The sequence below is a fragment of the Alosa sapidissima genome, chromosome 2 (genome assembly GCF_018492685.1).
Source record: "Alosa sapidissima isolate fAloSap1 chromosome 2, fAloSap1.pri, whole genome shotgun sequence".
Taxonomy (NCBI): domain Eukaryota; kingdom Metazoa; phylum Chordata; class Actinopteri; order Clupeiformes; family Clupeidae; genus Alosa; species Alosa sapidissima.
The window spans coordinates 34266081-34277100 of NC_055958.1; the positions used below are offsets into that span (position 1 = coordinate 34266081).

An 11020-nucleotide genomic window follows, 5' to 3' on the forward strand; every position below is an offset into this window, starting at 1 on the left:
TTATCCCCCTAACCTGGAAGATGTAGATGGTACCTTGTCTGGTTACATGCGAGAACTGATTGCTGCTCTCTCTTCTGTTTCTCAAAAGGTGGCGTCAGCTTTGCCTCAAAGTTTTCTGGATACATACCCAGTGGAACCAGGCTCTTGGGTGCTTGTTAAGGACTTTCGAAGAAAACGCTGGAATGAAGAACGGTGGCGTGGACCATATCAAGTTCTGTTGTCTACACCTACTGCAGTGAGAATTGCAGAAAGAGACTCTTGGATTCATCTGTCACACTGCAGAGTGGTGAAAGAACCGGAACATTATCTCAACGGATTGTGACTTTATGCTTGAGGTTGACCAGTGGAGGTTTTGGCAAACTTCGCCAGTAGGCCTTTGGATATATGTTCCATCGGGGATAAGGGAAGTGTTGCAAGATCCTGCTGTTTTAACCTGCATTATAACTAGAAAGTATTGGACTGCAAATGAACGGAAGTATGCTCTGATTGTTACACATTTTACTAAGTACACATGTGAAGTCATTCCTTTGAGGGTAGGGAAATCAATTAGTGTGGTACACCAGTGTCCATTAAAATTAGTGGATTCAACCATCCATCATCCAAATCAGTGGTGGATATTGAAAGTAGAAACAAGATATCAGTATACATTAAACTAGCACTGTTTTATTTCCAGTTTAGCTAGATATTTAATCATCGCTGGACAGTGACCTGGGGAGGGCCTAAAAACCCAAGCCAGCTCTGCTGTTGAAGATAGAATAGAGTGTTTGTTGTTTTATAACTGGAAGTAGAATGGGGCTAGTGTTGTTATTCTGCGTGTTCATACTGATTATGCCCACTTCTCCAGAGGAGGAGGAGATCTGTGGTTCTAATAAAGCCTGTCAACTGGCTTTCCAAGCTAGAACAACTGTGGCAGGGACGAATGAGACCTGCTGGGTGTGCCAAGAAAAGTCTTTTCAAATGCGTGTTTTTCCCTACAGGACTTCTTACGATTCTGCATGCTCTGCATCTCGACTGTGTACTAGTAAAGATTGCCTTAACATAGTAGGTGTGACAGGGATAGAACAATTTTTAGGTGGTTCGTCCTTGAATATTATGTTAACATTAATGGATTCTGTTTGGATAAATAGAACTGGACAAAAGATTTGATAGAATGATACTGAAGTGTGAAATGAGTTTTACCCTGATATGATGACCCGGAAATGTTTTTGGATGATGTTATTGGAAATTGGATTTTTCTTTTTTATTTTCTTTTTGATTGCTAAAATTTCTTTGTGGCCTTAAGCCCCAAAGGGGGGAAATGAAGGAGAAATTTTGGATTACTAATCTACATTTATTACATAGAAGTGATTAACATTTCATTTACTTATATATATTCTTTGTATGCTTTCTATACATTCAATACTGTGCATCAACTTTGCTTTGTCTGTCATTTGTTCTCTCCATGTCATGATTTTCTAATAAAGGTCATGCGACCCCTTTTGTCACGAGTTAAGGGTATTCTGCCTTAGGCAGTAATATTAGGAATATCCCGACAGGAACTAGACTATGGCAAGAGAATGCTGAAGGATGTATATGTATTGTATGGACCAATTATCTACTTACTTGGAGTAGCCCCATGACTTGTATGGCGCATGGATCACATGCTATGTCCAAGAAGTGTATACAGTATGTATTGTTGTATTTCTGTATGTATGAGGATTGTACTCATGTGATTTGTATTACCAATGTAATTAACATGTATAAGATGGGGCTTCGCCCTAGAGAACTTTGAGTTGTGTTACTGGAACATGCTGTTGCTAGTGACCTGCTCCCGGTATCGTGAATAAACCTGCAGTGGTTCCTCACACCTGAGTATTGCCTGGATATTTTTGACCTCACAAGGCATCGCAAAAAGCACAAGAAGGAACAGAAGTCCGCAAAACCTGAATGTGGACAAAGAGGTGAGTCATAAAGGAGGGCTCCTGTTTACAAAAACAATTACATTAATACACAGGATTAAAGTTAAAATCCCTTGTGCCAAAATCCAAGGTAAAGAAGCCCCTACTCAAAATTAACTTTAAAAAGCACGCACAAATCCACCAAGAAATGGTCACAAACACAAGACAAATGACCCATCCAACAGCAGTATATAGTATGTGGCATGTCATTGGGGTTATTAAGTGGGCACCCTCATTCACCGATGTTTCGTTAAGTTAGGCCCACGACACCTCATGAAGGCTTAACAGTGAAACCAGCGTCCTGGAGACACTCCCCTCCATGCTGCCACCATATTACCACATTGAAATATCCAATACCCAAAATACTCTTAACCAGCCTAGGCATGGTCAAGTTATGGGTGATGCATGTTAATGTCAACAATATTTTGTCTCATCTCACAGTCCAGTTAATCTCTATTTGTTTTATTTCTTACTGATGCAGCTTCCAGTCCAAAAGACATCGTTGCAAGGTACAAGAAGGTTCTGCGGGCTTACAACCATGGAAAAAAACTTGGGGAAGCGTGTACCATTGCTGGTGTTACAGAGCTGACCGTTCGATCAAAAGCAGCTATCCCAGAGTTGGCTATAGCTTCACCAGAAAAATTTGAGGAGCTATTGGCAGGCTACAACAAAAGTGGACAAATGTCTGAAGTAAATGTGAAGACCTTATTGAGAAAGATACACAGGTCAGAGCTGAGATAGCAAAACTCAAAAATGAGGGCAATCTCATACCCTACATTAAGAGGGTAAGCCCCCCGCCAACAACCCTCGTATGTTTAAGCAGTGTTCGTTCATGTTGCGTTCATGTTTACTGTATGCACTGTATGTCTGATTGTCTGAAGAGGCAGCAGAAGTAAGTGCCCCTCGCCCCACCATCCTGTTTTGTTTACGCTGTGGTGTTGCAATGAAGGATTGATAGCCTTTTAAGCTATTATGTTTTTTGTTTGATTTTTATTTGCTTATTGCCCTGCTCTGATGGATCAGAAGTTTTGATTTCAATAAATATCTCTTGATATTAAAGCCAATTGTGATGTGTGACAATGCTTTACAATATGTTAAGCATCTGTAATTGCAGTGTATGTAAAGTGTTATTGCTTTCATTATCACTATTGTCATTTAACAATATTTGACTTTAATTGGCAAAGTCATATGTTAAGTACTTGCTGAACTATGAACACCAATGTGTTTATTGTTTGCTCCAGATATATCCCATCAGTTTGTAATATAGCATTTTTAGATCATTTGCAAATTGTTCATTAAAATATAAAAGACTAGATGTAACTTCATAATAGCCATTAAAAGAAAGTTTTGATGCAATCATTTCCCATCAATTAATTATAAAATGTACATTTTTAGATAGTTTACAAATTATTTACTACCAAATAAAAGACTACGACCCAGCTTTATCATAGCCATCTGAAAAACAAATATTGTAATTGTTTTTCTAACTAACTATTAATCAATAGAACATAATTTATAGTTCAATAGTTAATCAACGTATATATGCATAGGCGTTGTGTATATTGTAGCGGACCGCTCCATATTCTTTATAATAAAAATGTATATATTACTTTAGGCTTATCCAACCGGGTTGCTTAAACGCAATTGGGGTTGTTAACGTCACGCAGTCAGCTGACGATAAAAGGCTGCTTGGCCTACCCTGCGGGAGGAGAGCGCTAATTACAGGAAGCGCTATCGGAGAGTTGTTACCGAGGCCATGTGAGACATGGCGGGAGCATTTTAAACAGAACATTCACTTGGATAGTTACATTGGATTCCTCTGGATCGTACCCTTGTGGATTAATCCCTTTGAGGAATTGCTATGAAGCAGCGCGGATCCTGAGCAAAATAGGACCGGCTCAAACTACTTTGTTGCGCACGACGGAATGGATTGGCAGCATGGCAAGATGTTTCCCTTTCTCTTGTCGGGGTGTTGCGAAGATCCCTGGTTCAAGTCGTAGGCCTACTCTGCAGTTCGTAGTGACCACTCGAATAGCCCAGGCTACTTTGGACTTTCAAGAGGCTTTGACTAAAACGACAATTCCGACTGCAAGGTCCCAAATTGAAATGAGCGATAGGCTAATGCCACATGGCTAACGGTTGCAACGTGATCTCACGAGATGGCGTAAAATAGCACGCCACTTTTAAAGCAATTTAGCGTGTCATGTAACGGCCTTCAGTCTTTTAGCGTGTCTTTTCACGCCCATTGTGGATCAATGACGGCCTGTTACGGCGTGTCATTTGACGAACTAGTAAAAAGATATCAACCCAGCTTCCATCCAGCTTGGAGGGAAATTTCAAGGTAAGACGTCAATCGGTTGTAATGATTACAATTATAATTGTAATCATTACAACCGATAATTTACGCCATCTCGTGAGATCACGTTGTTTCCGGAAATGTTGCTGCTGCTGCAGCTGGCGTCTTTAGGGGGAAGTCCGTAGGAGTCGATTGCCGAGTGTGGAGTAACACGCTCTGGAAATTCACAATTTCGTTGCCGTTTTAAAAAAAAAAAAAAAAAAAAAAAAATAGTCCAGTCCATACAATTTCATTTCAATTTCGAAAGAAATACTGGATGATGTTTTTTTTTTTTTTTTACAAAAAAAAAAAACGGCAACGAAATTGTGAATTTCCAGAGCGTGTTAATCCACACTCGGCAATCGCAATTAATCTCTATTGTCTACACAACCATGTACTCTATCTGCACTTGGTATTTAATGCTTCTTTGCACTTCTGGTTGGATGTCAACTGCATTTCATTGGCTCTGTACCTGTACTCTGCTAAATGACAAAGTTGAAATCTAATCTAAAAACAGCAAAACAACAAATAAAAGGGCAACTTACATAGTCACATGGTAGTGGTTTCTGATTTATTAAGTCACATGATCACATACATGTAGTGGTTACTGATTTATTAAATCATCCAGCACAATAGTTCAGCTTTAAATGATTCTGGTTAAGAGGCAGAATGGGCTCTAACTATGCTGCTTTACTGTTATTGAGGCTTTCACTGGTAGGATCCTTAGAGGAGCGATATTACAGGGAATGTTAAAGTATGGAAACACTCTCTCAGTGAAAGTGTGTGTGAGAGTGTGTAGGTGTATGTTATTATCAGGGTTAGAGAATGCCAGCTCTCCTCTGTCCCAGTCCAGCTGCACTCTGATCCTCTGGAGTTTCTGCTGCACTGGGAGGAGAGTGTCAGACTGTGGAGTAGCACGTGCCCTGTATTTACCATCTATACGACACACACGCCACACTCCACTCACATAGTCATATTGTCCCTTCCTCTGGGTCGACGCTGTCTTCACACCCACATCCCACTCTGTGATCTCTCCAACCTCCACATCCCAGCAGTGAGTCCCTGAGTTAAAGCCCTCAGAGCCCAGGACATTGCCATAGTAATCAAATCTCTCTGGGTTATCAGGAAGCTGCTGCTTCTCATCAACACGTCTCACACTGATCAGATCCTCAGACAAGATGAGTTGTGGGTGTGCAGTGTTGGGATCCAGAGTCACAGGAGCTGCAGAGAGAAAGAACACACACATGAGCTGAACACTGAGTGATGTGTGATGAGGATGTGAATGATGGTCATTATCAATAGGGCTGAGTGATGTGTGATGAGGATGTGAATGATGGTCGTTATCAATAGGGCTGGTACCAAGTATAATGACACCTGTAACTGGGCAGTTGTAGTTTATTTCTGTAACTTACATGAAATTGATTATCTCTAGTAGGGAGTGTGAGTACAAGCTTCTTTATGAGAGGGGGATCATAGAGATGTGGAGTAGATGTTCCCACTGAACTGGGAATGCCCTCCATCCATCCATCATCCATCCATCCATCCATCAGGCCTACCATGCACTGTAGTTATCATGTGATGTTTGTGTGTGTGTGTCACTGTGTACTCAATGTACTGAACAATCTCCTGCATCTTCTCTTCGTGTGTGTGTGTGCGTGCGTGAGAGAGAATGTGTACTCACTGTTTTGAACAATCTCCTGCATCTTCTCTTCGTGTGGTGTGTGTGTGTGTGTGTACTTACTGTACTGAACAGTCTCCTGCATCTTCTCCCAGACTCTGAACTTCAGGTTGCCCAGGTGCTTTGCCACATTGATCAGAGCTCCTGAAACCCTCTCTGGATCCTGCAGTGTGCACTGGGCTCTGGAATAACATTCAGGAGTCAGTGCTGCTGTGGGTTTGGGTTCAGAACCACAGAGAAGAGAGAGAGACAGGAGGCAGATCACTCACCTTTCCACTGTGCTCTAGTAGATCTGGAAAATAAGAAAAGAGAAAGTAGGTTAAACGTTGTTGCTATAATAAGGTCTAAGGTCTTTTGCTACATCTTTGTCAATTTTGAATGTTCCTATAGCACTGTTTTTAGGAGACTGACCAATTGACAATACCGAAAAGATTTTAATTTAAGGTGCCTTCTGAGAAAGGTTATTCCTTCATCAGAACCCCCCCCCCCCCCCCACTTCCTAGGACAATAAACAGAGTTTTGATCAACTCGCCACTGACATCCATAAACGCTGCCAACAGAGACTGTCTGTCGTCCCCAAACTCAAAACCCTTTCTGTTGTCCCAGTAGAACTACAGCAGCCTGATATCACCAGACTCACTCAGGGGCTACAGAACTACAGCAGCCTGATATCACCAGACTCACTCAGGGGCTACAGTAGAACTACAGCAGCCTGATATCACCAGACTCACTCAGGGGCTACAGTAGAACTACAGCAGCCTGATATCACCAGACTCACTCGAGGGCTTGGCCTCGAAAGAGCTACACTACAGTAGAAGTGTTCTGCCTTATGCCATAGCATGCCTAAATGAGCTTCCTGGTTGTACCTGATGTGTGTGTGCGTGTTGCTCTTCTCCCATCTTATTGTGTTCCTGCTCTACTCTCTAGAATCATCTCACACCATATCAACAGCACACTCAGAGACCACTGACACAAACCCAGCAGAATGAGACCAAAGATGACATCACACATCAGGATAATGCAATGGGGTGGGTGGCATGGGCAGGTCACCTCAACAAAACAGCCAGATGTGCTATTGTTAAATTATCACTGGTATTAGAGTTAGAGCTCTAACACCCTTACAGCCACATGTGCTATTGTTAAATTATCACTGGACAGATCCAACACCCTTACAGACAGTGGATGTTCCTACCTGCAGGAATGTGATGTCATCAGCTCCCATCTTCTCTTCTATGTCTCTGATTGAGTCTGAAAGAGATGAGATCTCTCTGCTCATCTTCTCAATCTTCTCCTTCATCATCTGACTCTTCTGCTCCTCTTCCTCCCTCAGTGCAGCAATCCTGGCTGCCTCTTCATCTTGTAGAAACTGGTGAAGCTTCTCAAACTCCTCCTTGATCTGCTTTTCTGTGTTCTGGGCTTGAGTCTGAATCAAATTACATCAGCTACATGAGTGAAGTTTCACACATTGATAAAATACAGAAAATATCATTGATTAATATGACTTACATATGATTGGGGGAGGTGGCAGATAGGTAGGAAACAAAGCACCTGATGATTCACCAGCAATATGTCACCTGACAATATGGTCTCCAGGTCATGGCATTATGAAATGACTGCCAGAAGCATCCTTGGATGTGTACAAACAGTGAACTCATATGACACTAGAACACTGACCTTAATATACTCAGCTGTTTCATCACAGGTCACTTTAGCTTCCTCAAACTCCTCCAGCTTCTCCTGTAGAGGCTGCAGCTTGTTCTTGAGCTCCTCCTGAAATGAACGGATCACTTTAGCAAACTCACTCCATTATCAAACTCAACAACCGCATGTTATTAATCACATACTGTATGTGCACACATGTTTGTAAGGATACTGTGAGACGCATAACAAACATGTACTTTTCTATGTACAGTATGGGCTTGAGGTGCACACATCCCATAATGTTAAAACTGTGAGTGCTTCATTAGGGCTCAACAGTAAAGTGTAATTTGTATGTGTACAGTTATAGTGAGCAGCAGTATCTTCTCTATAGAAGGACAAGCAAGGAGGTGCTGCTATACTGATACAAAAGGCCTTACCTTCATCTCACAGGCAGCTTCCACAGTAGGACTGAAGTTGTGATGTTTGTGTAATTTTGAGCACAGACACAGCAGGCACACAAGCTGTTTGTTGTCTTGGCAGAAGAGCTCCAGTTTTCTTTTGTGCTCTTTGCAGAGTGCGTCCGTATGATCTCTCTCTTGTAAGTAAACCTCACAGAGGTTCTTTAAAGTCAGATTTGGGAGGGGAGAATCTTTCAGCGATGTATTCCTGCAGACCGGACATTCTCTGGATCCTTTGGTGTCCCAGAACTGCTGCAGACAGACTCTACACACACTGTGACTGTCAGGTCAGGATGACAGGATCCTTGAAGATCTCCGTGCACACAGGACAAGATATCTCCTCTTCTAGTTTAGAGGCCATTTTCAAAGAATAAATGCAATCCAAGTAAAAGTTTCCCTCTGGTTATGACTGGTTGACAATCTGTACTTTCACTTTCACAGGTTTGATCAATCTACTGAGTCTCTGAGTCCCGTTTGTGTTTTAGTTGTCAATCTGCAAACTTATCCAAATGTCTGTAAGGTTCTGAACAGAAGCAATGTAACTCTTCCTTGATATTTCCCCCAGAAAAGTCCGCATGCCTGACGAGTTCTACAGGAGTAATGTTGAGCAGAGCAGCAGTCTGTGCCTGAGTTTCACTTCCTCATTCAGGAAACGAGAGTTAGAGGGAGGGATCTAGAGGAGCAGGAAGCTGATTGGTCGGTCTCACAGCATTTCCTTTTTTTCCAGATTTAAATTCAAAATACCAGAATGTGTGAATGTATTTGGCAGAACAAAAGGCAAGTTCTATTTTTTACACTGCAGCAATTAGGGATTATGGGTAACTTCTTGGTTGATTATGGGTGTACTTTCTATTTATAATGTTTGAGGTGTAAAAGTCTGGCTTCACATGTTTGTTCAAACCATTCACTTAATCAGCTGATTCTAATTAGCACAACTCTTAAGCCAGGTAGATCAGCTAATTTGTGATATCACCCGTGTTGGCAGTACTTTCTACTTTTACATCTCTGAATGTTTCAACAGATTCAAACAAGTAAAATATGCTTTTCCTCTGCTGTTTACACAATGATCTCAATCCACCTGAAGTGTATGTGAATGCATATTCTACTAAACCTCATATGAAGAGTGAAACTGTGTTTTGCATGTTCTGCTGTCTATCAGTGAATACATATTATCTGTGGAGTTTAGTCATTTACAAGCCTGAACACCGTGCTAAAGTATACATTGCACATGGTTTATCAGACTGTTACAACATACACTGTTTCTGGTTTTTAATCACACGACAACCATTTTAGAATAATATTCATTCAGTCTGGCTGCTGTATCAGTGTGTATGTGGCTCATTTTATTTGCATATGATGCAGCGACGAGGGACCAGGTGTGAGTCTGTAGAGGTCAGCTGCAGAGTTTTGACTGTCCAGTCCCTCTGCAGGGCCCACAGCATGCTGGTCATCACAGGTCTGCCCTGCAGGTCAAAGGTCATCCAGCTGGACACACACAGAGGAAGCTGGGGGTCAGGAGGGGCAGCGCTACCTGGACACAGCGCAGTATGGACACTGCTCACCTGGACACAGCGCAGTATGGACACTGCTCACCTGGACACAGTGCAGTATGGACACTGGTCACCTGGACACAGTGCAGTATGGTCACTGCTCACCTGGACACAGCGCAGTATGGACACTGGTCACCTGGACACAGTGCAGTATGGACACTGGTCACTGCTCACCTGGACACAGTGCAGTATGGACACTGGTCATTGGTCACCTGGACACAGCGCAGTATGGACACTGGTCACCTGGACACAGCGCAGAATGGACACTGGTCACCTGGACACAGCGCAGTATGGACACTGCTCACCTGGACACAGCGCAGTATGGACACTGGTCACTGCTCACCTGGACACAGTGCAGTATGGACACTGCTCACCTGGACACAGCGCAGTATGGACACTGCTCACCTGGACACAGCGCAGTATGGACACTGCTCACCTGGACAAAGTGCAGTATGGACACTGGTCACCTGGACACAGCGCAGTATGGTCACTGGTCACTGTGTACACTAACATATCCAACAAATGTGATGGGCACAGGCTGGGGCCTCACCAACCTCAGTCAGGTCATCTGATGATGAAGTCCTGAAACACCAACTAACCACAGGTGTGAATTACTGACCCCAGATAAGAACAGCTGACCCACCCCAGGTAAGAACAGCTTACAAGTCCAGAGTGCTAACCACAGGTAATAACCACTGACCCCAGGTAAGAACTTCTTACTCCAGGTAAGAATTACTGACTCCAGGTAAGAATTACTGACCCCAGGTAAGAACAGCTGATTCTCTCAACTGTCATGTTCAGTATTTTGAATGTGTGTATTTGCATTAAGGTCACACCATCTTCAACAGAAATCTGTCCTGAACAGCCTAGAGTCACACACAGCTCCTGGTGATGTGTGTGAATATGCACTGCAGTGAGTCTCCACACAACACCTGTGTGTGTGTGTGTGTGTGTGTGTGTGTGTGTGTGTGTGTGTGTGTGTGTGTGTGGTGTGTGTGTGTGTGTGTGTGTGTGTGTGTGTGTGTGTGTGTGTGGTGTGTGTGGTGTGTGCTCCCTGTACCCATTCAGTTACTGCATTTCTCTTTTTACTTCCTGTTAGCTACCTGTTAGGCAGGTAGGGTATGAAAAGGGATGAATATGAAACAGCATTATTGAGTCCTGTTGATATTTCCATAAGGGATTCATTAATGCAATTGTAATGATGTGGGTTGTAGTATCATTATTGTGTCCTGTTGATATTTCCATAAGGGATTCATTAATGCAATTGTAATGATGTGGGTTGTAGTATCATTATTGTGTCCTGTTGATATTTCCATAAGGGATTCATTAATGCAACTGTATTGATGTGGGTTGTAGTATCATTATTGAGTCCTGTTGATATTCCCATAAGGGATTCATTAATGCAACTGTAATGATGTGGG

At 42.5% G+C, this 11020-nt stretch overlaps 1 pseudogene; it reads right to left on the reverse strand.

The window, feature by feature from the left end:
* Positions 1-4821: 4821 nt before the first annotated feature.
* Positions 4822-8690, reverse strand: LOC121693164 (annotated as a pseudogene).
* Between the last annotated feature and the right edge of the window lie 2330 nt (positions 8691-11020).